General features: G+C 42.6%; 1 protein-coding gene across 15 annotated transcripts in view; it reads right to left on the bottom strand.

The window, feature by feature from the left end:
- Positions 1-27,314, bottom strand: part of PLEKHA5 (pleckstrin homology domain containing A5) — a 240,472-nt gene that overhangs the window by 142,396 nt on the left and 70,762 nt on the right. The gene's annotated exons all lie outside the window — the stretch shown is intronic.

The raw sequence follows: 27,314 nt of genomic DNA, 5'->3' as shown, positions 1-27,314 counted from the left end.
ATACAAACAGCAAATCTTTTAGTTCACGAGACTGGTTTTCTATATGCAGTTTGAATTGCTCACAAAATACTGACTCATTCTGAAATTATTTCATCCTGTCCCTAGGATGCAAAGGAAGAAACTCAGTACTACAGTAACTATATTTTCCATATTGCAATAAGCAGTGATTCATGTTCTTTTCCTCACATAATGGGGCAATAAATTCTGAAAATGGACTAACACCTCAGACTTTTCTTTAAAGAAATCTCATTTTTGAAGAGCTAGAGAGATTCAACAATTTCCAATATCAATTATAATAAACTATTGCTCACATATTAACACTGACATCTGCTCTACTCAAGTGGTCAACATTATACAGACTATGCCCATTCAGTTTCCCCTCTCTCTTTAGAGACTTGTCTTGGATAAACAGAAAGACCCTTTACCTGAAACACGCTTGAAAACTTTTACATGTTCAGGTAATATGGCAACCATTTTCAAGTTAACTTAAACCTCCACAAGAATAGAAGTGAGGCATGTGAGGCCTATGTTATAATTTTCTCCATAATCAAGTTTGATAAGAATTCTAGCCCTCATTTCAGAAGGAACTGACAATGCATGATTGGCGTTTTTGTTTTTTTTAATAAATTAAATATGGATGATAATTTACCATGGGTGGAGAATAGATTAATGTAGTGCATCTTTTATCTCTAACTATTATGATTTTATTTCTTTCTAGCGGCAGAAAAAAACAAAGGAGTGAACTGTTCTCTGTTGCCACCACCACCCATGTTACTAGGTGCAGAATTTGAAAGAAAAAAAGCCCTTTATTCTATAGCTTCAGTGGATTCAATTCCTACTGGCTCAAGTTCGGGTTACTTAAAAAGAAGAAGCTCTCCTTTATGTCAAGATATTCAGCTACTGATCAGGACTAGCTTCTTGTGTCTGAAAAACTTGCCAAGCTAGCTTCCAAAGCTGAAGCAAACTTTAGCCTAACCATTAGCTCTATATAATAAAAATGTAATGCAACAGTTAATGATTAATGCCAAAACCTAACTACCATACCTTAGAACCATCAATCTCAGTTCTTCCAATGGATTGTGAAGATCTTGCTCTGCTGATTCCAGAAGGATAACAGAAAGAAAACATTTCCACATAATATAAAATACTTATTCTATTCTTCAGTCAAGCATGCATATAGGTCTGTCAAAGAAATTCTATGAGCATCAGCATGGAGATAAAACTCCTCAGGACAAAGAGCAATGAGCAACTATAGAAAAGCATAACATTTTGCACGCAAGAGCTACTGATATATAGGATCCACTTTAATACCTACATCTATCATGTAGTATTTTGTGAAAAAGTCCATGCAAGTTGCCTTATATATACACACCCATGAGAAAAATGCACATGTGGGGTTTTTGTTCATGTTGCTGCTATTACTTTTAAGAAACGAGCTCCACTAAAAAGACTCTTGGTTATTTACACTTCTGAAGGACAAAGTTGGCCATCTTAATACCCTTTTACCTACTATTGAAGAGTTTACAAATATAGTAACCTCATGCAGCAGGCTTGTGTGCTTTAAATATATCTTAGGCCTCATGTATCAAGATTCCCCTTAAGCTGCATGGCAGCACAGCCTGGCAGATGCTTAATGAGTTATGTTCCATAACTATCGTCCTATTTACTTTTTGAAGGTTTCCCTGAAACCTTGGAATATATATTGTTGGAATATATACAAAATAGGAAATAATCATAAACAAGTTAACAACATAACTTTTGGCAGCTAAATTGACGCGCCCCCCCCCCCCAGCATGGCGCCCAAGGGCAACTGCCCCTCCTCGCTATGCCACTGCTAATCCTTGCCAAGAGACAATCCCATTAACTAGGGATGTAATAGTGTAGTCGATAAACCAATAAGCCAAAACTTATAGGTTAATGCTATAGACTACATGCATTTCCCTCCCCCACCCCTTGCCAGTAAATTTTTTAGCAGGCTAGCCAGCAGCCCTGCTCAGCAGTGGCTTGCAACAGGTCTGGGAACTGCCCCTGCTGGGGCTCTTCATTTGAAGCACTGTTTCTTAAACTTTTTAAGACCGAGGAACACCAAACAATTTTTTTTTATGAGGAACACCAAGGATGTTTTATTTGGGGGGGGGGGGGGAAATTTGGGGGGGGAAGGGAAGGGTCAGGGGAAGTTATTGAGCGAAAAAAAAGTGGCCTGCCCCTTTAAGGGTGGCCATTTTGAATTCTGCTGTTCTCTGCGGCACACCTCCAACTGCCTTGCAGCACACCAATGTGCCACGGAATACAGCTTAAACACTGATTTAAAGTGTATTAGGAACCAGGCAGGCAGCCCAACTCAGTTCCCCCTTAGACAGGAGCTGCTGCCACCCCACACTGCTGCCTCTTATTCAGAGGCACCAGCACAGGGTGACAAGCAGCCAGTCTGCCATGGGAGCTGGTTTTGAAACCAGCTCCCCTTGCAAACCAACTCCTGCCTGGCACACCATGCTGCTGCCTCTGATATAGAGGCAGCAGCACAGAGCAGCAAGGGGCTCCTCGGGAGTGAGGCTGGAGCGCTGGTCCTGCCTCCGGGGATTATAATAAGCATTCATGAGGTTACTTGACTATTCAGTTAACTAATATTTAACATCCTACCCCCTAAACTCAAACAAATTATTTTCAGCAACCATAAAGCACTCCATCATACTCATCCAGGAACCCACCCCTGCAATCAACTTCAGTACCAACTCTGTCCGCACATATATATTAGCAACATCACCACAGGACCCAACTACAAACTACCACTTCACAGGCTCATATTACTGCATATCCACCAAATGTGTTCTATGCCATCAAGTGACAGTAATGACTCCCTACCATGTATATTGGCTAAACTGGACAGTCTCCACGACAAAGGATTAATGGGCACAAATCAAATATTTGAAAAGGTAACAATCAGAAACCTGTTGGGAAACATTTTAACTTTCCCTGGGAACTCATTAATGGATCTCAAAGTTGCCATATTATTACAAGCCAATTTCAAAAGCCAGCTGGAAAGGAAAGCTGCAGAACTTAATTTCATTTACAAGTTTGATACCTGCAATAGAGGTTTAAACAAAGACCTTAAATGGATTACCTGCTACATTCCACATCCTAATGACATAAAAAGCCAAGACCAGGTACTTAAGAATACTTAGAACCCACTTCAGCTTCAGTGAGCATGGACGCTGACAATTTTTTTCCCATTTTTCGCCTCGCCCTTCCCTGCCTCTCTCTGCTATTTATTTTGCAACCCTTAACTCCATTCATCAGAATAGGATTGTGCCCATGAAAGCTCATGATACCATCTACATTTTTGTTAGTCCCCAAGGTGCTTCAGGACTACTCATTGTTTAAGTCTTTTTTCATTTACAGACTTAACACGGCTAACCCTCAAACTTTTGCTGCAATATGATTTTTGGTATGCTCCCTGTCTGACCTATGGTCTTCTTGCTCTGGGAAGATGTGAATACCGCAAGGTCCTGTTGCAAAAAAGAGACTCCTCTCCCCTCTCCCACCCCCCACTTACAAAGCAACTGGTAAGAACAGAAATATAAAGTGAAAGAAGTTTTTAAAAATGTTCTATCCATCTGCTGTAAACTAGTACTCCCATACTACTGGAGACAGCACAGTCATCCACAGGGCAGAGAAACAAAAAATGAGTCTCCTCATTAGGGCACGCACCACTCCCTCCACCAAAAATGCCCAGTTAACAGAATATCTAAGAGCTTAAAGAAACTGAATGTAGAGAACAAATAAATTTCAAGAAGTCTGAAGATAAGTGAGCAAACCGTGGACCCTTCTAAAGGAGAAGTCTAATCCCTGGTAGTGTTCTGCACAGAAGAAGCACAAAGGCTGAAGATCCACTTCAAAACAAATGAGACCAGTACTAAGACTGGAAGAGGGGACTTTCAAATCTCTGCAGCCAAATCAGTAACTAGCTAGCCATTCATTTTTTATATTACCTGCTGCATTTACATTCAACACAAGACAAATGGAGAAACTGAAAGACTGCTCAGCACTGATGGTAAATCTAACTCTGCCAGTCACACAAAAAATATCTTGACATCAACTACAGATGTTGAGTAGGAAACAGAAGTAGTTTTGTTTTATTTTTTAAAGGTTCCTACTTAAGACTCAAGCAGCCATGATCTACCGTTCAGATTAATACAAAACATGAGCTATTTTCCTTCCTTCCTTTTCTAAAGCATCCTTCATAACTTTTAACTCAACCAGAAATATGGACTGTAGCTGTCTTTTCAAGAAGCAATCATGAAATTTAATTGATTTTCTAAGAGTTTCATTTCACCACAAAATAGGTTTTCAAACAGATGTGAATAGCAAAGCCTCCACAGTCTCCTGCTGCCCAGCACCAAGGACAATTGAGAGGCAGGAGAAAAAAGTGCATCCATTACATTTCCATCACAGGCTTCTGCTCCCCCAAGTGGTGGAAAAATGCTTATAGCATACTTCATGCAAAGATAATTATGCATGCTTCACTGCTGCTTCTAAAGTATTGTTCTGAGGAGTCACTAATGACTAACTCCTTTTCAAAAAAGCTCTCATTTATCTATATTTATTTTAGAGAGCATCTGTCTGAGTCTGTTCAAGAACTCAAACAGTAAAAACTAGGACCACCAAATTTGGCTGGCACCTTCCTCGTTTCCTAATTTGAATCAAGTTCAGGGTTTGGTTGTACCAGGGCAAGCAGAAGTGCCAGGAAAAGGACTATTTCCCATAAGATGCAAAGGGAGGGGTTGCTGTTTGGAGTGATGTGATATGAGAGTGGCTACTGGGGACAGCGAGCCCACAGTAGAGAGCCACTCCGCAGCGTCCACTAGGGGCAGCCATACCACCAAGGAAGTGGCCAGCAGGGCTGGATCTCTGCTATTTTGTCTGCTAGCACACCAAGTAAGCAGGCCCCTGTCCCAAACCTTTTCCCCTCCTCCTGGCCCTTAGCCGCAGTGTTGAGGGGAGGGAGGCTGGTGGAGAAAAATACCCCTGGCAGCTAGGGAGAGAAAAGGCTCAGAGAGGAACATCTGATCTGGCACAGGCAAGCCCTTTCTCACTCCCCAGCTCTCCCCCTTGCACACACCCCTTCCCCGCCCCTTTATATCTCCAAGGCCCTGCTATGAATTCTGAACCCTCACAATGTCAGCCCCCTACCCTGAAGGGCCCAAGTCATGTAGGGTACATCAGCTAGTCTACTATATATTTGAAAGAGCCTTTCTGTCTTTGCATGGGTGTCTGTCCATCTGTTCAAGAGCTCCTTCTAAAGAGTAAAAGCTAGGACAACCAAATTCAATATGCTGTGCAGGGACATTGCTGGCTATTCCTCTTCATCAGAGAGAAAGGGAAAGAGCACCGTTTGCTCATTCCTCACTGTGGCTTGGGGATGCAAGAGCAGACGAACCTGGACCTGTCCCAACCAAGATACATATACCCCTCCCCTGACTGTGCCCACTGGAGTAGCAGTAGCCTTGGAGAGGCACTTCTCATCTGGTCCCAAACTGCTGCAGTGAGAGAAGGCTAGGATAGTCCTCTCTCCCCTGGAAAACCTGTATACTGTACCCCTCATCCCCTGCCCAACCCCAGAGCAGTGATTTAAATGAAGACAGACACCAGAGCAACAGAGGGAAAATCTTCTAGTTTGATTCTGCCTCTCAGAAAAGCAGCCCAGTTTTATCCAACACCTAGCCTTCTACCAAATGAATCAAAAATTGGTACATTACATGAAATGCATTTTTTTTTGTTTAACATACTACTAAAACCAGATATAAAGCTGATCTACTATCTCGAAATAGGAGGTTCACATGAGGTAAACTTGTAATAATGTTGCCACCATAAGTAGTAAAGCTTGGAAACACCTATTTTAAATTTCTGTTTTAAAAACTGACCATCAATAATTCAAAGACCAAAGTGCTTATCTTGTGAATTTTCAGATTCAGACACAGGAAATGCTGAAAATAAGCAAACCATTAGTCCACCTTGTTTGGCATTCTCGAACAGTGCCTTTGACAGAGGCTTCAGAAGGATGGTTTGAAACAATGGGCTGAGCCAAACGAGTTCAAGTGTGGGGTTTTTTTTTCAGATAAAATAATTCCAATCTTTGCTTTAAGTTAACAATATTTACTAGGTTTACATCAGGCAATATAATGCAAAAATCACTAGTGGTTTGCTATGCCTAAAGGGATTGCCAAAAATCACTATACTGTGCATTTAACATTCTTCTTTTCTTGTTTATATTTGTGACACTCATGATACATTGTTTAACTTGATGTGACTAATTCATTATTTAGAAATACAACTAAAGGGCTGTCATCAAAAATTAACAAGCTAAAGATTACTGAGCTCAATCTTCAAAAGGGCCTGGGAACCTGACAGCTGCTCAACTCATCAAGGCTAATAGTAATCTAGAAGAATTAAACTTAACTACAAGAGAATCATCAGTATATTTACATTTGAAACTGTCACAACAGAAGATTAAAGTGAATTAACAGATGTGCCCAGTAGCACAAAGTCAATACCAGTTCTGAAGGTAAAATTTCCTCCTCCACAAGCAAGCTAAACAACAAAAAGGCAGTGAAAGACAATGGCCAGATTCACCTTTACTTGAAATTCTTTTGGCCGTTTGAGAGTGAAAAAACTGTGTCCAGGCGAGTTAAAATGTTCCCCAACAGGCTTTGTGTGTTACCATTTTGAATATCTGATTTGTGCCCATTAATCGTTAAACTCCTCCAGCACATAATTAATAGGGCTACCCCTCTGAGACTTTTAAACATGCAAGACACTGAATTCAGCCGTATGGAGTGCAAATCCATCGACTGCACAAGGAAACTCCCAAAGATCCAAACAGATTTCATGTTCCTATCCAAGGGCAAACAGATGAACATAATCCCTAGCGAATTTATGGTGAAAAACCCACTACAGTCTACATACCCCACAGACTACAAGAACAGATTATGCCATACTAGGGATGTCAAAGTGTAGTCGACTGTATGATTGATTAACTGATAAGCCTAGGCCAGTGCCTGTGAGGAGCTGTTAAAAGCCAGCTCCCACATGTAAATGATCCACCTTCCCAACCTCTAGCCCTGTGCTGCTGCCTCTGATAGAGAAGCAGCAATGCGAAGAGTGAGTGGAGCAGGCTGAAGCGGATACATGCAGGGAGCTGACTTTCTCTACCGATCTACTTGTCCACCCCTTGCTGCTTCCTACAGAGACAGGGAGGAGGGAGGCAGGAGCAGGTGCTGGGGGGAGCTGGCTTAAAAACTGATTCCCCCCAGCACCAGCTCCATGGTGCCACCTGTCTCCCTTCTCCCTCACGCTGCTGCCTCTAGCAGCAAGGGGGGGGGGGGGCGGGAAGAGCAGGGGAAACGGACATAGGGCGGCAGGCAACCAAACGGCAAGGGGAGCTGGTTTTTAAACTGGTCTCCCCTTGCAGCCATCTCTGCCTGATAACCCGCGCTGCTGCCTTTGATACAGGGACAGCAGCCTGGGTTGGCAGGAAGTGGGGCAGTCCCGGGGACTATCGAATAGTCGTGTAACTGCTAAGATTTCATGCTATTACATGACTATTCTATTACACAACATCTCTCTGGCACACACTCAAAGAAACTGAAGAGCCACCTAATTGGCATACTATACAACAAAAACAGAATAAAATCAAAGAGGAGTTCTCAGCACTCGAGATTCTCATAAAAAACCTAGCTTCCACATAAACTTCCTTTTGGCTGGACCCAAAAAAACCCACCAAACAATGCCACCTACAATGCTCACTTCATTCCCTACACAAGAAAAATGACAGTGAATTACCTAAATTACTAGAAGCCTCAGGATATTTCAACTCTGGGACCCTCTACAGGCAGTCCCCGGGTTACGTACAAGATAGGGACTGTAGGTTTGTTCTTAAGTTGAATCTGTATGTAAGTCGGAACTGGCATCCAGATTCAGCCGCTGCTGAAACTGATCAGTTTCAACAGCGGCTGAATCTGGACGCCAGTTCTGACTTACATACAGATTCAACTTAAGAACCCCAGGCATCCCCAAGTCAGCTGCTGTTGAAACTGATCAGCGGCTGATTCCAGGAAGCCCGGGGCAGGGGCTTCCTGTAGTCAGCCACTGGTCAGTTTCAGCAGCGGCTGACTTGGGGACACCTGGGGCAGAGCAGCTGGGGTGCTGCTGGGTTGGTCCAGTAGCGCCGCCGCTCCTCGGCGCTACTGGACCAACCCAGCAGCACCCAAGCTGCTCTGCCCCAGGCGTCCTGATTTAGCCGCTGCTGAATCTGACCAGCAGTGGCTGAATCAGGACGCCTGGGGCAGAACAGCTGGGGTGCTGCCCGGTTGGTCCAGTAGCGCCCAGAGCGGTGCTACGGGACCAACTGGCAGCGCCCCAGCTGCTGTACCACAGGTGTCCGGAGCAAAGCCACGGAGCACGGGGGCAGCGGGACAGCCCAGACGCGCCGTGGCTGTCCTGCTTCCCGCGGGCTCCGTGGCTTTGCTCTGCTTTGCTCCCCGTCCCCCTGGTCTGCAGACCAGGGGGACGGGGAGCAAAGCGGCGGAACACGCGAGCAGCGGACAGCCCAGACGCGTCTGGGCTGTCAGCTGGCCGCGTCCTCCGCGGCTTGGCTCTGCTTTGCCCCCCCCCACCCTCCTGGTCTGCAGACCAGGGGGATGGGGGGGCAAAGCAGAGGCAAGCCGCGGAGGACGCGGCCAGCTGACAGCTGTCAGCTGACCGCACGCTCCGCGGCTTGGCTCTGCTTTGCCCCCCCCCCCCGGTCTGCAGACCAGGGGGACGGGGCAAAGCAGAGCCAAGCCGCGGAACGCCCGGCCAGCTGACAGCCCAGACGCTTCTGGGCTGTCAGCTGATCGCGCACTCTGCGGCTTGGCTCTGCTTTGCCCCCCCCCCCCCCCCGGTCTGCAGACCAGGGGGACGGGGGGGGGGGGGGGAAGCAGAGCAAAGCAGAGCCAAGCCGCGAAGAGCGCGATCAGCTGAGAGCCCAGACGCTTCTGGGCTGTCAGCTGGCCGGGCGCTCCGCGGCTTGGCTCTGCTTTGCCCCCCCCCCCCCCGTCCCCCTGGTCTGCAGACCAGGGGGACCGGGGGGGGGGGGGGGGGCAAAGCAGAGCCAAGCCTCGGAGCGCGTGGGCAGCGGACAGCCCTGTCCGCTGCTCACGTGTTCTGCAGCTTTGCTTCCTCTCCCTGGTCTGCTGGAGACCAGGGAGAGGAATGGCCCCGTTCGTAACTGCGGATCCGACGTAAGTCGGATCCACGTAACTCGGGGACTGCCTGTACTCACATATTGTCAGCCTATCCAACCACCCTCTTAGCCCAGCAGAAGAATTGGTCCTATCTCAGGGACTCTCTTTCTGCCCCACAACCCCTACAAATATGATTCAGTGTTGTGGTCATCTGGAAGCCTGTTTTCGCCACCTCCATCTAAAGGAATATTTCCAACACACTGCTGAACAACGCACTGTCACTAGGATCCCCCCTGGCAACCCAACAAGAAGGCGGCCTCTATGTGGACCTCTGCTGATGGTTGTAACAAGAGTCTTGACTTCTACATCAAATGCTTCTGCAAATGGCAATGGGCTGACAATGTTAAACAACATTATGTGACAATTTGTCTCAGCCATGCAGAACATATCGCTATACACAGCCTCAAAAACAACTCTAACATTATAATCAAAGAGGCTGACAAAGGGGGTATTGTCGTCATCATGAACAAAACAGATTATGAACAGGAGGCTGCTAGACAATTCACAAACACCAGATTCTACAGGCTTCTTTCTTCTGATCCCACTAAAGAATACAAAAAACCCCCACAAACCTAGACCATCTGCTCATGAAACTCACTGCTACAGCTTGGGACCAAATCTATACAAACATAACCTCAAATCCCCAACCAGAAGTTTTCTATTTGCTACCCAAGATCCACAAACTTGGAAATCCCCCATGTCCTATTATCTCATGCATTAGCACACATAGGCTGCGTCTAGACTGGCATGATTTTGCGGAAATACTTTTAACGGAAAAGTTTTTCCGTTAAAAGTGTTTCCGCAAAAGCGCGTCTAGATTGGCAAGTGCCTTTGCGCAAAAGATTTGCTTTTGCGCAAAAGCATCCGTGGCCAGTCTAAACGCAATTTCGCACAAGAAAGCCCCAATAGCCATTTTAAAACAGTTCTTCCCTGTCTACACTGGCCCTCTTGTGCAAGTATTCTTGTGCAAGAGGGCTTTTTCCCAAGCGGGAGCGTGAAAGTATTTGCGCAAGAAGCACTGATTTTGTAAATTACAAAGTCAGTGCTCTTGCGCAAATTCAAGCGACCAGTGTAGACAGCTGGCAAGCTTTTGTGCAAAAGCAGCTGCTTTTTCGCAAAATCTTGCCAGTCTAGACGCACCCTTACAGTAGGAGTATTTATCTAGTTGTGTTAACTCTCTCCTCAGACCCTATGCTACCAGCACTCCTAGCTATCTTTGAGACACCACTGAGTTCCTGAGGAAACAACAGAACATCAGTAATCTTCCGGAAAACACCATCCTGGCCACCAGCAAAATTCTACACAGTGACAGATTACTGGCTGTCAGGAACACTATCCTGACGATGCCACTACAAACCTGGTGATTGAGCTTTGTGATTTTGTCGTTGCCCACAACTATTTCAAATTTTGGGACAATGTATATCTTCAAGGCTCAGCTATGGGCACCCACATGGCCCCACAATATGCCAACATCTTTATGGCTGACCCTCGAATGTTTCCTCAGCTCTCACCCCATACCACCTTTACTCTACTTATGCTACAGGGATGACATTTCATCATATGGACCCATAGGAAGGAGACCCTTGAAGAATTCCACAGGGATTTCAACAACTTCCAACCCATCATAAACCTCAGCCTGGACCAATCCATACGAGAGATCCACTTCAACAATGCAGGACTATTAAATGATGGCCACATTTCCACCACTTTATACCGGAAACCTACTGCTCTGCCACCTCCTGCCGCCAGCGGCAAAAGTGTCCATGCAGGCAGGGGGAGCAGTCGTTGGTAGCACATGCACTCCCTTCTCCCTGCGCTTGGAGAGGGGCCAGACACCTCCTGCTCTGCCTTCTCCTGCTGCGGAAGCAGAGCTGGCTTGAGCTCCTACAAGCTGCCGTGGCAGACCAGTGGTTGGGAACCGTTGAAATATGATATCAAGAGCCAGCAATGCACATCTGCCATGTATATTGGCCAAACTGGACAGTTTCTATGACAAAGGATTAATGGACATAAAATCAGTAACACGGAAACCTGTTAGGGTACATTTTAACTTGCCTGGAAACTCACTGACTAACCTACAAATGACTATACTATTACAAAACCATTTAAAAAAACCAACGAGAGTATGCTGAACTGGCCTTCATATGCAAATTGACACATTCACCCATGTCTTGGATGGGCCATTATGTTCAACACCCTCATGACATCAAAAGCTAAGTGTCGGGCACTTACAGCCCTCTCTATTAGTCTCATTTAGCGCAGACACTGACATTTTTTTCCTCCCCATCTCTCCTCTTTTTCTGCTATATATGTATACCCCTAGACCTCTTGCTTCATATTTGTCATCTAAAGAAGTGGGTTGTGCTCACAAAAGCTCATGATACTATCTATGTTTTTTTGGTTAGCCTCTAAAGCAAGGGTCAGCAACCTATGGCTCGCAAGCTATATATATGGCTCACTTAGGAGTCAAATATGGCTTGCGACTCGAGCTCACCTCTCCTTACTCCCTCTGCAATGGAAAGCCTTGTGCCCCCCGGAAGATTGGACCCAGAGCTGGCTTCCTGCAGGGAAACAGGCAGGGGGGTGGAGAAAGCCCAAGTCTCGCTGTACAATTAGGGAAGTAACCGGCGCTACAAACAGCTCAGGTGTGCGCATGTGCGCACGCTCGCTCCTCTCCCCCAGATGGAGGAACAAAGCAGCGCACAGGTGCGCTGCCTGCAGGCATTTCCTGCTGCTTCACTGGCTGGAATCTAGCCAACATAGCAGCTGGAAGCTACGCCTGAGACAGAGAGTCTGAGAGCAGGGGAAGAGGGAGAGCAAAAGCAGACCCGACAGCCATTTTGTCCATGAAGGACCTGCTGCTGCTGCCATGGCTGTGTCCCCACTGCTCTGCACACTACTTCTCCCCTGCCTTGTGCTCTTGCATATGCTGTGTACTCGCACCCACCCGCAGGAACGCTAGAATCCATCATTGGCCTGAGCACCTTCTTCCTGACGTTGGCAGGCTGGATCCTGGCTAGCTTGGAGAGCTACAAGAAGCACGACTGCCAGCGAGATTCCCTGCACTCCTGGAAAGGCACAGCCTCCATTCCACACTTAGCTTTTGGGCTGCTAATTTATTCCTTGACCCGTGCAGAGCAGTGGCTGGTTGGCTGCTACATGGTAGTGACTTGCATCTGTTTAATAAACCTTGTTACAGACACTGGGGGGGAGGAGGACGGGGACTAAGTGTCACTCAGGCCCTGAACCCGTCCTCCCTCCCACCCCAGAGACCCTGCACCCAGCAAGGCTCTTGTACGTTTCAAAAGGAAGCACCACAGGGAGGTGGGGCCAGCAGGGGAGCTTTGCACTGCTCCCAGGCTCCCTGCAGGGCTTCTGCTTTTGAAATGTACAAGAGCCCCACTGGGGCTCTTGTACATTTCAAAAGCAGAATCGTGGCAAGCAGAGGCTGCTTCAGTCCCTACTTACACTGTTTCCACTGTGCCTCTACCTCTCCTGGCCCCTCCAGAGATGGTGCTGGGGAGAACCGGCTCTCTGATAGAGGCAGCAAGTGAGGGGGAAGCAACTAGTTCCGTCGCTAGTTGACTATCAGATAAGCAGAAGCTTAGCTCTTATATCCCTAGGTGAATGGCAGCGTTCCCTCTAAGCATGGCAGCAGAGCTTCACAGGTGATTAAGCAGCCCTGCCCACTCAACTCCTTGAAAGGAGCCCTGAGCCTTTGACTGGGCGGAGCTGATTAATCAACTGTGAAGCTGTGCTGCCCCATAACTTAGAGGAAACACTAGTCAGTGGCCCTTGACTCTCAGCTGATCCTGGGCTCCACACAGCATTTCGAAACAGCAGTGCTGCACTGAACCCAGGGTCAGCTGGGGAGTTCTCAGCTGATCCCAGGCTCCCAGCAGCGCTGCTGCTTTTAAGTACCCCCTTCTTCTCTATCTGATAGAGGCAGCAAGGCAGTGTAGGGGGTGGGGGGAGTAACTAGTCGTTTACATCCCTACTGTTTATTAATCCATGTCCCTAGAGCGGTTTGGTGGGGGTGTTTTTCAGAAGATGGAGTTTGAAATTCTGGCTAAATTCCATCCAGGGCAATGACTACCTATGTAACCTCCCCCTGGAGTTTCTATTTATGTTTTCTGCCCTAAACTCTTGCGTTTCTGTGCTGTTCAACAGCTGCCACATTTCACCAGAGGTAACTGAATTGGTTCTTACAATAAATATAGGCTATTTATATAACCTTTATATTATAAAGAACTTTGTGATCCCGAAGAAGGCACTAAAACACTTATTCTGGAAGTCTCAGCATGACAGATCCTAAAGAAATATGGTCTTTGCTTTGTTGAGACAGAAATCAGAAGCCTTTCTGAAGTATCGGGCCTCAGGGATGAATAGACTGTTAACTGTTGCAGAAAATGAACTCTTTGAAAAGCATACTTTTTCCTTCTGAGCTTAGGATATGACAGCCTGAGATTTCTTAGACTATCTTCTCTAGGGAGAAAGATATAAACTGCTAACAAATAAAATTTAAACAAAAAATCAATTTTGACTTACAAATGAAAATTAAGCTTCTTGGCTCAAACGTCTCATTAGCAAGACTGCATTAATAATGCTTAGATAATTAAAAGGTTTTCCTTAAAATAAAAACAAACCCCAAACATCTTATACTTTTCAAACAAGAATGCCTACCGAAAGTCTGAACACATCATTTAGAAGCTACTTAAGTACCTTTTAAAAGATATGATGGGTTTCCTCTATTGATATCTCAGATTGGCAAGTTAGATGCAATTTAGAGCATGTTAATATAAATTCAAAAATGAAATGCACTAAGTTGATCAAATATCTATCTAATGATAAGCTGAATTAATTCTGACCCTACAAGTAATCATGTTTAGGCAGATGCTATAATGAGCATCATATTCTTGTAAATTAATTGGATTACCCTGAGTTACATTTAAAGGACATTTAGTATGTTACTGTACATTTGAGAACTCTCAACGTAGTGTTTGTTTTCACTGAGTATTGATCAGACTTCAATGATTCACATTCTTTTTATACTGGAAACTATTGATATGTATGAGCATGGCTATTATATGCTTATTTTCTGCTCCAGAGTTCATACACATGCTCTATATTGTCTCTGAAGGCACAAGATGCAAAGGGAACAATCACCAAGTCTGTATTAAACCTGTGAATCAATGTAAATATAGACAATGGCTAATGGGGCAGTCTGTGGTGCTTCAGGGCTTAATCCAGACCAGAAAGACACTGTCACCATCTGCTTTGCAACTCTGGGTACCTTCCATACTATACAGCCATGGTTCACTGCTCTGGCACCAACAGTCAGCAAAGACGCATGCAGATCACACCCTGGCTTTCGCCACACTCTTTTTGCAAGATGACCAGCACTTCTACAGTCCCAAATTCTCCCAAACCATAACATCAGCCCTCTTTCTGAACACTTAATAGAAATATTAATCTTCAACAGTCTACTACTGGCATGAACATAAAATCATAGAGCTGGAAGAGACTTCAGGAGGTCATCGAGTCCAGCCCCTTGCCTAAAGCAGGACCAATCCCAACTAAACCGTCCCAGTCAGGGCTTTATCAAGCCAAGATTTAAAAACTTCTAGGGATGGAGATTCCACCACTTTCCTAGGTAACCCATTCCAGTAGTTCACTACCCTCCTAGTGAAATAATTTTTACTAATATCCAACCTAAACCTCCCCCGCTGTACCTTAAGACCCTTGCTCCTTCTTCTGCCATTTGTCACTACTAGAACAGCCTCTCCATCCTCTTTGGAACCTCCCTACAGGAAGTTGAAGGCTGCTATCAAATCCCCTCTCTCTCCTTTCCTGCAGACTAAATAAGCCCATATCCCTCAGCATTTCTTCATAGGTAATGTGCTCCAGCCCCCTAATCATTTTGGCTGCCCTCCGCTGGACACACTTCAATGCATCCACATCCTTCCTGTAGTGGGGCCCCAGAACTGGACGCAATATTCCAGATGTGACCTCACCAGTGCCGAATAAAGGAGAATAATCACTTCTCTAGATCTGCTGGCAATGCTCCTCCTAATGCAACGTGATATTCCATTTGCCTTTTTGGCTACAAGGACACACTGACTTATATCAAGCTTCTTATCCACTGTAATCCCCAGGTCATTTTCTGCAGAACTGTTACTTAGCCAGTTGGTCCCCAGCCTGTAACTATGCTTGGGATTCTTCCGTCCCAAGTGCAGGACTCTACACTTCTCCTTGTTGAACCTCATCAGATTTCTTTTGGCCCAATCCTCTAATCTCTGTAGGTCATTCTGGACCCTATCCCTGCTCTCCAACGTATCTACCTCTCCCCCAGTTTACTGTCATCTGTAAACTTGCTAAGGGTGCAATCCATCCAGGTCATTAATAAAGAAAGACTCAAAATCAGTATTCCCTATAAGCTGTATACTTCAGCAGCCACTTGGGAGAGATTCAAATGCTGCCCAGATGATTAGCAGAGTGCCCCGCAGCTAGGTTTTTCATTTCTGTAGGTGGTGCACATTCACACATGCCTTTGTGCACATAAAAAGTTATTTTGTACATGGATAGAAAGATTAAAGGGAACATTGCTCAAAACAATCCACACCAGGCGCTCCATGACTGGAAGGTGGAGAATAATATACTCCCATGTGCCCCATTTTTTTATTTTCCCATATGCACATTTTGATTAAGTGCTACAGTTTTCCCTTTTGCCCTCCAAAGGCAGTTCTGATGCCAGAACAGCAGGCTTCATTCATGCTAGCTGTTCTGGTGCCACAGCACCCTCTGGTGGGCAAAAGAACTGCAGCACTTAGACAAAATGTTTTTTATGTGGGAAAATAAAAAAGTCTATGTCCAGTGATACAAAATTCCCCCACAAAATTCTCAGCACCCTGCCCAATAAGTCAGGTTAGGCAAGTCTGGGGCATACAGGAGTGCTGGTGGTGGGGGTGTCAAACTGGGGGTCACAATGGCTAGTGGGAAGGGAGACAGACCGGGGTATGGGCTCCAGAGCTAGTGGGTTGACAGCATGAAGCCCGGGCTCAGAGGCAGACATGCCTGAGGGAATGAAAGAGGCTCAGGATCAGCTTGCATGGAGGAGGCTTCCCAACTCCCTAAAATCTTCCTTCCCTTCTCCCTCATCTCCTCTGTTACCCGGTTTCTCCAAGCCTTTGCACTGCTTCCAACAAGTGCAGGAAATACAGTTCCGTATTGTAATTTAAACGAACTTCACAAAGTTCTATATTAATATGCCTAGCGAGGAATATTATTTACCAAAAAAAAAAACCCCCTATCAATCTTTTTTTGTCTGTATTCTTAGACATATTACTGACACTTTGAAATAAATTACTAAAATAACTCAACTGGCATGATTATGTTGTGTTATTTTGAATTTGGCAAAATTTAAAAATAGCGTGTGCAGAATTTGTTGCTGCAGAATTCCCCCAGGAGTAGAAATAACTCAGTTATAATGGAGCATGTGGTTGCTTTACAAATACAAATGATTGTCCTTATTTACACTAATTGCCTATAGAAAGGGTTAAGTTATTCTCACCATATTTTTGATGGAATCAAAAGTATTAGTGATACTACAGCTGATTCGTTACCCAGTAGTGGTTTCTTTTTTGTTTGAAAAAATTAGGAATTACATTCATCTCCTGTTAGTGACAAATTATTATAGTGACAAATCCTTTCAGACTATGAGAGAAGACTAATCTCAAACACAACTTATTCCCCCACTGTAAGTATCAGATTCTAGCAAGTTTTTTTAAAACTTATCAGGAAGGTTTGAAATAGAATGCTAACAAGGTCTCTTAGAAGTCTCAGGTGTAGCCATGTTAGTCTAACTTTAAAAACAAAAAAGTAGTTCTGTAGCATATCAGAGACTAATATATGCTTGTTAGTCTCTAAAGTGCTAGAGGACTACTCTTTTTTTAAAGGTTTCTTAGAAATAATCTTCGGTTTAAAACTGCCAACCTTACTCCATCCTGTACATAACCTCTATTTGTGCTAGTAATATATGTTCCCATTTATAAATTTACTTCTATAAAAAAATGAGCCTTCACTATCCAAAGGATTTCACTTAAAAGCTGGCTGTCAGCTTTAATCTTACACCAATTTATACATAAAATTTATAATTCACATAAAAATATTAACAGATGTAACTAAATTTCCTGTTTTGCTTTTTGTTTTATACTCCACACAACTGCTGGCTATTTAAAGACATCTGTGCACAACACCGGGATACAGGCCTTTAGGTATTACCCTTGGCTACGTCTAGACTACATTTTTTTCGAAAGATGTGCAAATTCGGTGCTAATTTGCATGTCTTTTTCCGATCATTTTTTCAAAAGTGAAAGTCTGGACGCTTTTTTTTTTTTTTTTTTTTTTTTTTTAAAGCCGCCTCTTTCAAAAAAACAGCATAAACCTGTTTTTTAGGAAGAGCGAGGTAGGTTTTGAGGGGTGTTTTTTCTTTGAAAAAGGGGTTTTTGTTTTTGGAAAAAAATGCATCCAGAGACTGTACAGACCTTTTCTAGTCCATATCAACATGCATTCTAAAAAGACTGACATATTGTTAAAACATTACATTATTTTAGTACCTCCTCATGGACAATGTATTCTTACAAATCTACAGCATCACATTCATGAAAAATTCTGAAGCACAGGTTGGTCCCGAACAAGGTAATTATTACAAGAGCCCATAACTAAGGTCTCAGATAAAATGCACAAACCATTTAATAAAATTAACATTCAATAATCTAAGTACAACAGACCTGAGAACCCAAGATATGGAGAAAGAAGAAAATGTATAGGTAAATCTCAGAGAAAACAAGCCAGAAACATCATTTCACTCAACAGAAGTTTAAGAATACATGAGTCAAAATGATGCTTAGGAATACATTTTCCCACTCAATATAAAAGGAGGACATGCTCTTGCCACAAAACTCCTTCACTCTTCTAGGAGATGCTGGGCTCAAGTCCTAACCCAGTGATTAACTGAATTTTAAAAAAACGGTTACTTACCTCGTAACTGTTGCTCTTCAAGATGTGTTGCTTATATCCATTCCACTTAGGTGTGCGCATGCCCGCATGCACGAGTTCCAGAAGCTTTTTACCCTTAGCAGTACCTGTTGGGCCAGCCAAGGAGCCCCCTGGAGTGGCACTGGTATATCGGCACATATATAACCCTGCTGGTCCCTCCATCCCCTCAGTTCCTTCTTGCTGGACATTCCAACAAAGGGGAGGTGGGTGGAATTGGAATGGACATAAGCAACACATCTTGAAGAACAACAGTTACAAGATAGGTAACCATTTTTTCTTCGAGTACTTGCTTATGTCCATTCCACTTAGGTGATTCCCAAGCCATGCCTATGGAGGTGGAGTCGGAACCTAAATCTAGCTATAGATATATAAAAATAAATATATAATACATGGCTCTTCTCACTCTATACACAGCTATTTTAGCTCTTTGTCTCTAATTGGTTGGCCACCCCTACTGTAATCAATACAATATTAACATAATTATTTGCTGTTGTTCAAAATGAGGCACATCGAGGACAAGAGTATCTTCAGGAACCTTCCAGGAGGGATAGAAGACCTATTCATGGGTGTAAGAAATTACCAACATTGGACAACAGTAATTCTGCATTATAAATGCTGCTTTCAAGGGTTACTCAATATAAATTGATAAAACTTAAAATGAGAACAATACACATTAACTAATCACAGGAACTTTAATAATTTTCAACATTCTTGTTTTAAAACTCACTACAAAATGAATAATGCAAATTCATAAGTTATTGTAAATAGCATAACAGCACTTTTAAAGGCTTTCCTTCTAAATTTTAGTTGACAGAAAACAGTATACACATTTCCCTAATGTTTATAACAAAGAATGTTTAAAATAGGGATGTTAAGGTGTGATTAATTAGCTAATCGAGGAGCCGATGGAATTTCCATCGACTAGTTGATATGGGGAGGGGCGCTCACTACCCTCACTGTGGCTCTGTATTTTAAACATGGTAAGAACCTCGGGGTTCTTACTACATCTAAAATGTGGAGCTGCAGCAGGGCTGGCATGAGACAGAACTGATAGGCTCTGTCTCCCCAACCTCACACCACGGAAACGGTGCTGAGGGGAACTGGCTTTTCAGCCAGCTCCCCCCAGCACCGGCTCCTGCTTCCCCCTTTTCTGCCGCTGACAAAGAGGCAGCAAGGGGGGCAGAAGCAAATAGTCAACTACTCCCTTACATCCCTAGTTTGAAACATGTCAAATTAATTTCATTATCTTATGCTGCTTATCAAATTCCAATTCCTGTGACACCAAGCACAGTTAAATGTATCTCAACACCATCCCATATATTAATACAAGTCTTAAATATCAAATTAAAATTCCATTTTAGAACATTTGTGAGCTCCCTCTATAATGCAATGTATATTCACCAAACGGATCATCACAATGTTTAACTGTGGCATATTTAATGAAAAAGGAAGAGAAATCACTGTATATTATAGCAACAGTGATTATTATTACTTAGTATATAGCTTAGCAACTGCAGGTTACTGAAAAAAATATATTTGAGGTTTTAAAAGGACTTTTCTGACCCATATATTAATCTAGCATTTTTTAGGAAACATTAACATTTTATTTAATAAAAAAAATCTGCCACTAATATCCACCCATCACAACAGCTAACATTTCTTTACCGTTGTCTATATAAAGTTTCAGTTAAATACATTAAAATGTATATGGGATGACAAACGAGGGAAGAAAGTGAGAGAACACTACAATTTTCTCAGTGATCTCTCTTTAAATAGTCTGAAAAGAGACTAACTCACCAAAAACAACTTGTAGTTGTATGCTGGTATCTTAACAGTGAGGCTTATCTCCATCATCTTGAGCCTCCAGTTTCCAAAGATAAATCATATGTTCTCAGATATGACAAAAGGGCAGGTTACATTCTTTCTCTTCAGTTCAGTGACAGCTCTACTACAGAAGCCTGAGATAAACTGCAATTCTAAGAGTAGGTACTTGATATGAGCATGCTCAGTATCTAATTTGAACAGCATGCAATACCCTACTTCAAAGCAAACTCAGCTGTAAATCAAATGTAAAATCATTAACTCCAATAAGCAAATCTGAACCACTGAGAAATACTGATCTCCCCCTATTTGGAGGGTTCATCTGACTTTGTGCACAGCAATTTTTTTTGCACCTATTTACTGAAACTTATCCTCAGGCTTGAACACCATCACCACATATCAACATAACTACATGATACTAATTTACCAGAATGGAAACTTACCAGATCAACAAATGGACTGCTTTTAAGATTTTTGGGCTCGTAACGAGTCTGTGGCAAACAGCATTTGTCCAATTTCCTCCAATCCAAATAAAACAATTTATTAAGTGGTGAATTCTATTTATGTTTTACCTTTTTTTAAAAACTTAAGGAATACATTGCCAATCCTCTAAATCTCAGATTCTTCAATTATTGTGCAACGAAATTAAATCAATTGCTTTCTGAATTAAACTGATTATAGTGTTGAAAAGAGAGCATTCCATTTTGTAGCATGTTTTCTTCATGTGTACACAGCATAAGCATATGCATCTTTCATGCACGCTTGTGTGCCCGCACTTGCGCAATAGGAAGTTAGTTTTAAAAAATTGGGTGCTTGAGTAAGGAGTTGCCGTCAATATGCCTAATACAATTTGAATGCTGAAGTGTTAGTTATCTCTATGTATTTGAAAAAGATTTCATTTTCTCACCTGTCAAACAACCTCCCAAGAAAAACCTGACTACTGAGTTAACAATATACACACCTGCTTCTCAAAAAGAAATCCTCAGCTAATACAGATGATATTTTATTTGGAGCTTATAGGGCAGGAAAGAAACCATTATTATGGCACGATTACATTAGTTTTAAACTGAAGTGATTCAGTAACTCTGTTCAGCAGTTTACCACCTTTGTGAATTGAAGTCCACCATTCAATAGATTCATACTTTCGGCACCCTTGTCCACTTCACACTGGGTATGTCTAAGCCACAATATGAGACGACTGCAGCACTAGTAAAAAAAACAATAAATGCAGTGGCACAGGCTGTACAAGCACATAAAGGATCCCATGAATGTACTCATAAGACTAGGCTGTGCTGAAGCCTATCCTAGTGCTTCTCAACCTTTTATTATCAAGTACCCTTTAAAAAAGAAGTACCCCCAAGTACAGTACTTACAGTTTTCAGACACAAATTTTTGTTCTACCATTGCAACACATTTGTTTAAACAACTTAATCGTAGCTGGACAGGCAATGACATTTTTAGGTGTAAAAAGTACAAAAATAAAAAAGCACTGTAAAACAAAACAAAAATTCAGTTTTCTCCAAATTTCAGTTGATGTACCCCAAGACTTCTCTCGAGTACCCCTAAGGGTACTCGTACCACTGATTGAGAAACACTGGCTTATCGTACCACACCTACACTGTTATTCTTAGTCATTCTAGCATATATATCTCTATCTCTGCCACAATAACACCTCAAACTTCAGTATAGACCAATGCTTCGCCCACTTTGGGAAAGCCATTAGCAGGCCCACACCACTTTGTTTACCTGAAGGGTCTGTAGCCATGGAGCCCAGAAGCTCCCATTGGTTCTGGTTTACAGTTACCAGCCAAGGAGAGCCACAGAAAGCTATTTTTCTATTTGCATCCATCTTTGAACATGTAATTTAAATAACAGATCACTATTCCTCATAACCTAGCAGGACTTTGACTTCACAAAACACAGGAGTACACAATGGAAGGAATAGTTTATTTATACTATAGCAGCTATCTCTTAGCCCAACTACTTATCTTCCTCCTCCCCCACCCCTTCTTCAATAATTTTTTTCTACTCCTGTTTCATTTTAGGCTTTGTTTACACCCATATATAATTGATGAAAATCTTGTAGGGACACTTGTATGTTTTATACTTATTTACACAGTTTATTTTACGGTTGGAAATTTAATGAAGCAAATTAAACCAATATAAGTCAAATTTGAACTGAGATAAGTCTCCACTCGTGTTCCCGCTAAGATTTTCCATCCATGAGCAGAGTGGAAGTTTTGTCTTGTGCACCAATATTGAAGTCATGGGCACTTGTTCGGATGTGTGCCACACTGGCATCCAAGTTATTGACAAATAATTTTATTTGACTTCATATTCAATAAACATTTAAAGTCCAGCACCTTGTTAATTATCCTTTTAGTATTTTCTTCCATAATATTTAAAAAAAATACTAAAACAAAGGATAATTAAAGGCACAGGACTTTAAATATTTATTGAATATGAAGTCAAATAAAATTAATATGGCAAAATATTCAGTAGCCAATATCCCCCATTTATAGCCCTCTCCCAGACCCTACCCCAGCTGGGCTTCATCCTCAATTAAATCTGGCTCTCCTTTCAGGGAACTATGTTAACTGGCTTTTCAGGCTAACATTTCTGAGCTTGTGTAGGATATGCTTTCCACTGCACAACTACACAACAGCTTATTGAATATTTCCCCCATTCATATTGTATCTCAGGACTATAGTTTATTTTGGATCAGAAGTTAAGTCAATCCAGTATAACATTAGACAGTTTTTTTTATTTATTACAGATAAATTGCCAACTTAGAAAACGTAATTATAGGGAATATTTGTTCTGCACACAAGACATAAATAAGAACTAAAGCTCTCATAGAATCAAGTGCAGATTTCCCTTAATTGTCTGATCTGATCAACTAATAAGCATTCTTCAAAATTTGAAGAATATAATGGGGAGTATATGAATGTCTAATAAAAAATAACGTATAAGAAAGGCGACAAATAATATCCCTTGCTTTATGCCACAGTGCACAGATCCTTTTACTATATTATTTCAAGTGATCAACTACAAGAGTTCTTTTTCTTCAAACTAAAGAATTGTGTATTTGCATGGAAAGGTTATCAAAGGAATTTGTGTAAATCTAAGCACATGCTGGATGGGAGTTTTAATGAATATCTTGCCATTTTAAATAAATATGCAGACAAGAAAACAAATGACATTCAAGGCTTGTTCTGAAACTCCTTGAAAGTTAATGAGAATCTTTCTATTAACATCATTGGATTTTGGATCTGGTTTTTAAAAGCTATTATTTTCAATACATTGTTTTGAAGTACATTTTTAACTAAAAAGAGTGATGTATTATGGGATTCACTTCATTTTATGTCCTCTAACAAAGACATTCAAAGTATTCAGAGAAAAATATTTTCTCTACCTTTTTGTATATTTGAAAACAAGAACTGATCAAGGTCCTTGTAGGGCAAGAACCTTAATGGTCCTCTTATTTAAAATAGATGAGTAATATTTCTATACTTAATGCAACCATTTACATCAGTGGTTCACAACTGCAGACAATTACTAACTCCATGTTCAACTGGAGACTTTGCAACTAAGAACAAGTCTGCATTTTATGTCATGAATGCAATAAGCACAATTGTTTCAAACAAACACTAGCTACAAAGATACTAGAATTAATTCAATCAGTTTTTAAAACCCTAAATTTATTTTTGTTCCATAGTTATTACGGTCTTATTAAAACTCTGTTCTTCAAACCATGGCTCCAGCTCCCCAGCTCCAGCATCTGCCTCCATGCAACCTGCCCTGACCACAGCGTCAGCCCTGGGGAAGGGCTGATGCTGGGGCCAGGGTCTGCATGGGCTGGGCTCCAGCTCCAGACCTAATACATGGAGCAGTTGCCACGTCTCTCGCCCCAGGAGCTGCTGGGCAGCCACCACAAAGCACTGGCCCCCCAATCTCCCACTAAGCCCACTGCCAGCAGCAGCTTACCTTCCCCATTCAAGGAAGGTGAATACTGCTGCACGGCTCTGATGAGAAAGTAGGTGCGATTCAAATTCTTTATGCATGCCCATGCAGGTGCACACCCTAGAGGGAACTTGGGTTTCCACACAACCTCTGACACTGGTTTAATGGAACAAAAATCACCCCTTTAAACTGTTACAGCTGTGTGTCTAGACTGGGTCTTAACTTTCGCTACTGACAGCTTTCCATCTCCTCATCCTACCAACCATTATCTCTTTGTTCTCATGGGATCACAGAAGCAGCACTTCAGGTATAAACAGTCTCCTCATTTGTATTACCCTCTTTTTGCTTTTACAGAGGCTTGAAGTGAAGCAAGGCAAGGCCCACTTGACCTGCTCTCTGCTTCCTGCCTTCAGTCATAACTAGGCTGGACTTCTATAGTGCAAGTATTTAAGTGACAATGGGTGAGCAAGAGCAAACAGGGTTCTCCCTAAGCTGAAAGTTTGGGTACAGGATTTGGCCAAATGGACAATAAAGCTTCTTACTTAGATATACTTCATCATATCATTTCCTAAGCACTCCAGTTATAGCCCTTTAACAACCGCACCCTTGAGATTTTTAAGCCTGCTCTGACCACTTCCAAATCACAGTATGGCTGCTGTGCCCTACTGCAAACCCCCTACCAGTAAAGTCTATGCCACAAGAGGACTACATCAAGTTCCTGTTTATTAACATAGCAATTAAAGATTGCTACAGTAGTCAAGAGAAAAGCACAATTTCACTCTCAAGTTCAATTACTACTCTTAATAATTAGCTACAAGTTTCAACATCCATGCAAAAAAAAAAAAAAATCTCATTTCACATGAGAACCTGAAGCTTCCATTATAAGTAATCTGAAAAGAGTAACCATCTGAGATTTGAGAATTATGCCATAACATTATATTTTTAAAAAATCCTTCTGGCATGAATTACAGACCATCATCAAAGGTAATCATTTTAATATTCATCCTTGCTGTTAAGACTATAAACTAGGGATGTTAGTATCATGTAACTGCATAGTCATGCAACAGCATGAAATTTTAATGGTTACATGACTATTAGATATTCCCCAAGGGCGGAGCCAACAGCCAGTGTGCTGCCACTGTGCTGCCAGAAGTGTGCTCAAGGCCCATTCCTGGGGAGCCCCTGCAACAGAGGCTGCAGCACAGGGTGGCAGGCAGGAGCCAGTCTGTTGGGGGGCAGTTTAAAAATCAGTTTGCCATGCAGATCAGCTGTCTGCCGCCCTATGCAGCTGCCTCTGATACAGAGACAGCAGCTCAGGGTGGCAGCAGCCCCTGTCTGCGGGAGTCCGAGATCCCCATGGACAGAGGCTGCTCCGGCCTCCCTGCCCCCCCTCCCACACTGCTGCCTCAGTACCCTATGGAGGTGGCGGCAGCAGCATGTGCCTATAGTAGAGGCAGCAGTGTGGGAGGGAGCAAGCGGCACCACAGAGCAGGTGCTGGGTGGAACTGACTTTTAAGAGGACTCCCCCAGCACTGGTTCCTGCCTGTCCCTCCTCTCTGACTCTGTAGGAGGCAGCGGGTCTGCGGGAGCCAATGTACACAGGGAGCTAGCTTGAAAGCTGGCTTCCTGCATGTATTGGCTCCAGTCTGCCCTCCTCACCCACCTTGTCAGAGGCAGCAGTCTGGAGGGGGCATGGGGAGGCAGATCCAATGCTCATGGGGTTCCTGTTTAAAGCCAGCTCCTTCCTCACAGGCACTGGTTCCTGCTCTCCCCTCCCACCTCTTGCTGGCTCTGATACAGAGGAAGCAGGGGGGCGGGGGGGGGGGGGATGTAGTCAACAAGATTAACCAATCTTATAAATTCCTAGAAAGCATAAATCGTGAAATCAGGATGCCCAATGCACCTAGTGCTATAGTAAAACCCAATTAAAGCAAGATTTCTGCTTCCATATGAAGAAGTTACAATACTATGAAAGATTAATGGTAATGATGAAATACTAACAGCAAACATTTGATTTTCAATACCTTTTAGACTAGGTATTTGTTTTACATCCATAAACGTTAACATCCTGAAAAAGTTGGCCAGGTGGCAATATGACTGAATCAGCATTAGCCTAAGGAAGAAAGGAGATGCCACAATGAGGACCTGGGTATTGTCCTTGCAGACTAATGAGAATAAATAGGTCACTGTCCTCTGTTTTTTAAAAAAAGTCTTATGTCTGCTTTTGTTTTCTTCTCTAAGATGAATTCTCACATCAAACTTTCCTCACTAAGATTTATTTTCCAAACTAATCATTTTTGTTGATCTCTGAATTCTCTCCAACTTGTTTTGATCAGTAAAGTGTAAAGAATTTTCTAAAAAAAATTCACGTTTGTTAAAATAAAACCCGCTATTCTTCAAAACGTAAGTGGTTCCAGGGCAGCAAGAAAAGTCAGATAATAGCATCATTCATTTGGGGGGAAATAAACTCAATGATTAATCCATTTAATCTATGTCTATTTTCAGAAAATCCACATAACACCAAGATATGGATTAATACAGCTATTTGTCATTAATTACAAATTCTGAGATACAGCAATTGTAAAAAGGAGTCTGAAAAGTCATGGAAAAATTAAAGCTGACACTACACACTTATCTTAAACACAGCCCTTTCTCCTTTTCAACATCATTTTGAACAGAAAATTATTCTTTAAAACTTCCATAGGCTAGATGTTTTTCTAGTTCTTACGTTTAATAAATCCTACCTGAAGCTTTCAAATTTAAATAGCAGCAACTCTCTGGGAGCACCTATACAGTTCAAACTGACTAGATTCCAAATTTGTGAGCCCTTCTGAACAAGAGTGAAAAGCAATTCCAAGCATTACACATTTGTATCTTCTCCAATTTTTGAAATTTTACAAGCAGATTTTAATATCTCTGATGTTACGTGAAAAACTCAAGCAAGAAAACAGTGAAAATGACTGTGCCACAATAAAAGTAGGGCAAACAGTGGCTAGGCTTGCCAAGGATGGACAGCTGTGCTTTATGGCTGGGGTGGGGAGAACAATAGGGGGAAAAGGGGGAGAACCTTGTTCCTCATAGTTGGCAAAGCCGCACCCATCCTCCCCCTAGTGGAGATGAATACTTGGTTTTATTAGGATCTGCTATAGACATTATGCTAGTCTGTCCTCTAAGCTGGGCTAAAAAATAATA

The sequence above is a fragment of the Pelodiscus sinensis genome, chromosome 1 (assembly GCF_052426305.1).
Source record: "Pelodiscus sinensis isolate ZL-2025 chromosome 1, ASM5242630v1, whole genome shotgun sequence".
Lineage (NCBI taxonomy): Eukaryota > Metazoa > Chordata > Testudines > Trionychidae > Pelodiscus > Pelodiscus sinensis.
This window is presented reverse-complemented; position numbering and strand designations above follow the sequence as displayed.